Source organism: Apodemus sylvaticus, chromosome 1, assembly GCF_947179515.1.
Source record: "Apodemus sylvaticus chromosome 1, mApoSyl1.1, whole genome shotgun sequence".
NCBI lineage: Eukaryota > Metazoa > Chordata > Mammalia > Rodentia > Muridae > Apodemus > Apodemus sylvaticus.
This window is the reverse complement of record NC_067472.1, coordinates 104197719-104204582: the sequence shown is the minus strand read 5'-3', so window position 1 is coordinate 104204582 and position 6864 is coordinate 104197719. Positions and strand designations below refer to the sequence as shown.

Below are 6864 nucleotides of genomic sequence, written 5' to 3'. Positions count from 1 at the left end.
ATGGAGTCAGTGCTCATCGATTCAGCCGCTCCCTCGCGTCTCACACCTACTTCAAAAATCCATCAGCTTGTAGCTGCAAATCTCCCGGAGTGCCTCCCTCCCTCGATTATTCTCTTCTCCATGATCCAGCAAAAAGGTTCCCCTCTCATTACTACATTCACACCACCGATATATTCCCCATCTGCCACCAAACTAATACTCCAGAAGCATGGCTCTTTGAAACAGGGATGCAGATGTTAAGAACAAGTAGAGGTGGGAGTTTTTAACCTGAAACTTGAGTGCAGGGGTTAGATTTTCTTTCTAGAGGGGAATCTCTTATCCCAGTGAAATGTCAATCAACCAAAGACATCGTTCTTAGGTAAATCTCCATAAAACTCATGTTTGTTGCTTGTTTTGTTTTGAAGTCATTTCGTTTGTTTGAGGCAGGATCTCACTCTGTAACTCCTCCTGTCCTGGAACTCACTACGTAGCATAGACTGGCTTTGAATTCATGACAATTCCCCTGCCTCAGCCTCCCAAGTGCTACTCAGCAGTTGGTGGTCAGCTTGAGTAAAGAAAGTAAACTAGGAGTGGGAATGTCTTAGTTAGGGTTTTACTGCCGTGAACTGGCACCGTGACCAAGGCAACTCTTATAAGGACAACATTTAATTGGGGCTAGCTTACAGGTTCAGAGGGTCAGTCCATTATCAAAGTGAGACCATGGCTGTGTGCAGGCAAGCATGTTGCAGGAGGAGCTGAGAGTTCTACATCTTCATCTGAAGACTGTTAGCAGAATACAGTTCCAGACAGTTAGAATGAGAGTCTTAAAGCTCACACCCACAGGTGACACACCTACTCGAACTGGGCCACACCTTCTGACAATGCTGCTCCCCATCACAGGTAACATGTACCTATTAATCCTGGTACTCAGGCTGAGGTGGGAAGGTGCCATGTGTTCCAAGCCAGCCTGGACCACAGAGTAAATTCCAGGTCAGTCTATGCTATAGTGATATCCTTCCCCCATTTCCCAAGGTCGTCCTCTGCTATGTAAGAGATTCAGGGTCTAAATGAGATCTTATATGAGATATTGTCTCAAAAAGCGAACGAACAAAACACAAAGATTTGGGGGTTGAGTAGAAAGGGACAGTGATTTACTAGAAAAATACAAAAGCATCCCGCTGAGCCCCAATAAGTAGCACAATCTGAGGGTAGCTTTTATCTCTTAGCCTGTAAGGCAAATGCCACATTCCCACGAATCCCCCCATTAGCGTTGCAGAGGTCAACCCAAAGAGACCAAGACAATTATCTCTTGTTCTTAAGATTATCTCATTTTGCCAAACTCTGTGGATTTCTATCACCCAGAGAGAGTGCCCAATAGTGGGGAAAAGCACTGTGAGAGAGAGTCAGAGGGAAACACTTTGTTTTGTAGCTGCTGGATAGTCTATCAGTAGTCACGTCATGAGAAATACTTTGAACTCCAGGTACAGGTTGTAGCTAGGAATCTTGAACTTGGAGCTGGACACAGAGGACACAGGTAACTGTGTTATCACTCCAAAGTGGGCATGAGGTAATATGTGGTTTGTGTCTGTGGGGACACCTGAAATTGTATATGAAAAGAGAGGAGGGAGAAGACAGGTGTTCTCCCTGAGTAGTAGAGAACAGCCTGGGTGATTGCTTCTGTTTTGCCGATTTCCCTTCCATGAGAACATCTTGAGATGCCAAACGTTACTTCTCAAACTCTGCTGGCCAGAACGCAGTGCTAGGGCCACACACTCCTGCAAGGAAGAAGAGGGAGGGAGCCCCAGAATATGCCAGGAAGCAGAAGAAAGACGTTTGGTGAATGTGGCAGTTTAAATAAAATGACCCCCATAGACTCACGTGTTTGAATGCTTTTTTCATAGGGAGTGGCATTATTAGGATGTGTGGCCTTGATGGCATAGGTGTGGCCTTGTTGGGGGATGTCTATCACTGAGGGCAGACTTTGAGGTCTCATATGTTCAAGTGAGGCCCAGTGTGGCACACAGTTCACTTCTGCTGCCTGCAGATCAAGATATAGATCTCAGCTCTTCTCCAGCACCATGTCTGCCTGATCGCTACCATGTTTCCCACCATGACAATAACAGACTAAATTTCTGAAACTGTAAGGAGCCCCATGTTTTTCTTTATAAGAATTGCCTTCTGGGCCGGGTGGTGGTGGTGCATGCCTTTAATCCCAGCATTTGGGAGGCAGAGGCAGGTGGATTTCTGAGTTCGAGGCCAGCCTGGTCTACAGACTGGGTCCAGGACAGCCAGGGCTACACAGAGAAACCCTGTCTCGGGGAAAAAAAAAAAAAGATGAAGAAGAAGAGTTGCCTTCATCAGTGGGTCTATTCACAGCAATAGAGACTCTAACTAAGACAATGAACATCTGGCCAGCAATAGACTCTAAGACAGTGAACATCTGGCCACTCTCTGCCACCAAAGCCTTTGATTCTGTCCAAGTGGCTTCAAAATCTTTTGGATTCCAGAAAATCCAGCTCTGTTCTCTGTCCACCAGTTCCCCTCTTCTGGATAACAGCTTCCCAGAAAATCCTATATCTAACCTGGGCACAAAAGGTCTAAAACTTGCTTGCCCTTGACTATGTGGTCTGGTTCTACACAGTAGTGAGGGGTTTCGTTGCTGGAAAGAGGGGTTAGCTTCCTCCTTAAAGAGAGAAAAGAAACACAAATGGAGAAGTAAAGAATCACAAAATAAAAATTTATTTCCCAGCTACACCAAATAATCTTCAGTATCCTGACAATCTCTAGGCTCAAATTGGAGAAGCTTCCCTGTCTGACCTGCAGCACCAGATACATAGTTATTGTCCAGCTCTAAGTGAGATGAGAAGAAAGCAGAAGAAATGTCATTCTACTCAGAAATCAAACTCTCATATACATACATATACATATGTAGATATAGGAACACACACATGCATGCACTCACAGTACGCTTGTGTGCGTTCATATGTGTGTGTTTGCATTCCTCAGCCTTCCAAGGTCTGCAGTGGGTTCCACCTATTGTTTGTGGGTTGTTGTAGGGGTATTGTTTACCCAAGAGTCAAAAACAATATAAGGATATGATAGGGAAAGGACTGACATTTACTTGAATGAGCATTAGACTCTAATGAAAAATAATGCAAGTTGGGCAGAGGTGTTTGCTTTATAATCACAGCACTGAGGAACCTGTGGCATGAGGACCGTAAGATTCACAACAGCTGGACTACAGACTGAGACCTTATACCAGATAATAAAAGAATAGAAGATATGTGAATAAGTCATAACAGCCAAGGTATAGAACCAGATGTTCTATACCTAGATGTCCATCCACAGATGGTTAAATAAAAAAATGTGGGGATCAGGAGATGGCTCAGGAGACACTCTGCAAGCCCCGACCTGAGTTTGAACCCTCATAGCTGTAGTCCCAGCACTCAAGAGGCAGAGGCAGGCAGATCTCTGAGTTCAAAGCCAGCCTAGTGTACAGAACAGTTCCAGGACAGCCAGGGCTACACAGAGAAACCCTGTCTCATAAAACCAAAACAGAAAATACCATCCAGAAATCCATTTTTAAATTAATAAAGTAAATTCAACCATATCCTTGTTAATCCAGCATATTTGCATTTATTTACATTTCTTATTACATGCTTAGCCCCAGATACTTACATGTCATTAGAAGATACTCATTGTTTAAGCCCACTATATGACTACCATCACAGTCAGAAGCAACCTGAAGAGACATAGCAATTAAATATAATGTGGCATCCCGGGCAGAGTCCCAAAGAACACAGGATGGCAGGTGAAGACTAAGGAAATTTGGATCAAGGACAGACTTTAATAATAAGGAGTCAATATTGTTCACCAATTGCCACAAACGTCACACCGAGGTAAGAGGCTGATAACAGAGGAGACTGGGTCCGGAGCACAAGGGCGCTCTCTGTACTCCTCCCCATTTTTCTGCAAATCTAAAACTGTTCTAGCAAGTCAAGTCTATTTTTAAAAAAGATCACATTACTATTCCCTCAACTAGCTGTTTTTCTAGCATTAGGCATTCACACTGGTTCTGGCTTTCCACTGTTAAAAATAATGTTCTATTGAGGGATACCTGGGTTCTTTCCAGCATCTGGCAATTATAAATAGGGCTGCTATGAACATAGTAGAGCATGTATCCTTATTACATGGTGGGGAATCCTCTGGGTATATGCCCAGGAGTGGTATAGCAGGATCTTCTGGAAGTGAGGTGCCCAGTTTTCGGAGGAACCGCCAGACTGATTTCCAGAGTGGTTGTACCAATTTGCAACCCCACCAGCAGTGGAGGAGTGTTCCTCTTTCTCCGCACCCTCTCCAACACCTGCTGTCTCCTGAATTTTTAATCTTAGCCATTCTGACTGGTGTAAGATGAAATCTTAGGGTTGTTTTGATTTGCATTTCCCTAATGACTAATGAAGTGGAGCATTTTTTAAGATGCTTCTCCGCCATCCGAAGTTCTTCAGGTGAGAATTCTTTGTTTAACTCTGTACCCCATTTTTTAATAGGGTTGTTCGGTTTTCTGGAGTCTAACTTCTTGAGTTCTTTATATATATTGGATATTAGCCCTCTATCTGATGTAGGATTGGTGAAGATCTTTTCCCAATTTGTTGGTTGCCGATCTGTCCTCTTGATGGTGTCCTTTGCCTTACAGAAACTCTGTAACCTTATGAGGTCCCATTTGTCAATTCTTGCTCTTAGAGCATACGCTATTGGTGTTCTGTTCAGAAACTTTCTCCCTGTACCGATGTCCTCAAGGGTCTTCCCCAGTTTCTTTTCTATTAGCTTCAGAGTGTCTGGCTTTATGTGGAGGTCCTTGATCCATTTGGATTTGAGCTTAAAAATGTGGTATATCTACACAATGGAGTACTATTCAGCCATTAGAAACAATGAATTCATGAAATTCTTAGGCAAATGGATGGAGCTAGAGAACATCATACTAAGTGAGGTAACCCAGACTCAAAAGGTGAATCATGGTATGCACTCACTAATAAGTGGTTATTAACCTAGAAAACTGGAATACCCAAAACATAATCCACACATCAAATGAGATACAAGAAGAAAGCAGGAGTGGTCCCTGGTTCTGGAAAGACTCAGTGAAACAGTATTTGGCAAAACCAGAACGGGGAACTGGGAAGGGGTGGGAGGGAGGACAGGGGAAGAGAAGGGGGCTTACGGGACTTTCGGGGAGTGGGGGGGGGGGCTAGAAAAGGGGAAATCATTTGAAATGTAAATCAACTATATCAAATAAAAAAAAAAAAAATAATGTTCTAAGAACACCCTGTACAGTGACCTTTCCAATGAGTTCAGAACCAGAGTCAGCATCGAGTAGACCCAAAATGGAGGTGAACTACTGTGATCATTTTACCTCTTCCTAAACCACATCATTGCCCAGCATCCCCGATGCCTAGGGCACCTCCCCACAGCATTCCACGCCCCTCAAATGATGATCACTGTTCTAGTCTCTGCCTCTGTTCCGCTCCCAACAGGGAGCCCTGACCTGAAGCAAAGGTACTAAATCGTTCTAGTCAGATAGCTCTAGTCGGCTACTCACGGAGCCTGAGAGCTTCCACAGAAGCACCCACCATGTGGCAGGTGCTGCGGCTCCACATGGCCCTCTTTCTGGGTATGATGGCTCACACCCCTGATTAGGACACTTGGCAAGCTGAGACCAGAGGACTGCTGGGACTTTAAGGCCAGCCTAGGCTATGTCTTGAGACAAAAGCAAAAGAGAACTGATATTCTTTATGCAAATAACCATTTACTAAAAGTGTTTCATGAATCCCTGTTGGTGGCCGCCCACACTTGAGGCTTGCATTTTTAAAGTAAGGCTGGTTTCATCCTCTGCTTTGAGTACTTTCCTCCAGATGTTTTTCTCTTCTGTGATACAGAGACCAGAATCTGCACAACAGGCTCTTTTTTTTTTTTTTTTTTTTTTTTTTGGTCCAGGATGTAGCAAGAATGAAAAGTCATTTTACTCTAAGCAGTGGTAGTGCTTTAACCCAGAGGCAGGTCTCTGAGTTCAAGGCCAGCCTGGACTACCCAGTGAGGTTCAGAACAGCCAGGGCTACACAGAGAAACCCTGTCTTAAAAAAACAAACAAACAAAAATTATCCCCCCCCCACAAAAAAAAGTTAAAGACAAAAAAGTCAGGCGAGACCGTGTGTTCCCATAAAGCCGATATCTTCTGGTGGGGACAGGTGAACCCCAGTTGCCCACCAGACAGCCGGCCTTGCGAAAGCAGCTCCAGGAAGGCAGTCAGCTCGATCTCTGAGAGTTTGAGTTCTTCCTGGTCTATATAGCTAGCTCCAGGCTAGCCAGGACTAGCCAGTGAAATCCTATCTAAGAAAAAAGAAAGGGGTGGGAGAGAAAGGAGGAAGAGGAGGAGGGGGAGGAGGGAGAGGAGGAGGGGGAAGACGGAGAGGGAGGAGAGCTTAGAAGAGAGGAGAAGAGAGGAAAGAGCTCATATTCAAGGAGATAGGTCTGAAAGCAATAGAGAATGAGACCAGACATCATCTTCTTGTATGTCCTTCTCCACATGGACATATAACAGCCATGTGCATGTGCACATACCCCACACATATAGGAAAACAAAGAAAACATAAAACAGAGGTCAGTAAATCAGAGACTAAAACCATGATTTGATATGTGGCTTGGAGCTGAGTATAGAAGCTATAATCTCAGTACCCAAGAGGTTGGGTCAGGAAGAATTTGAACTTGAAGCTAGTCTGGGCTGCCTAGTAATACCTTGTCTTTGACACATATGTATCAGAGCTTGGCATAATGGTTGAGACCTGTAAACCCAGAAACTATGTAAGTAAGCCAGGAAGATTGCTACAAGTTAGA

General features: G+C 44.2%; 1 long non-coding RNA gene across 2 annotated transcripts; it reads right to left on the bottom strand.

The window, feature by feature from the left end:
- Positions 1–1108: 1108 nt before the first annotated feature.
- On the bottom strand, positions 1109–5704 carry LOC127664671 (uncharacterized). Of its 2 annotated transcripts, XR_007973220.1 has the most exons (5): positions 5573–5704; positions 3658–3721; positions 2562–2662; positions 1858–2017; positions 1109–1576 (listed from the first exon to the last, which is right to left on the bottom strand). It is a non-coding gene; the product is annotated as an uncharacterized LOC127664671 (long non-coding RNA). The 2 variants fall into 2 exon arrangements; XR_007973221.1 differs by lacking the exon at positions 2562–2662.
- Positions 5705–6864: the final 1160 nt, after the last annotated feature.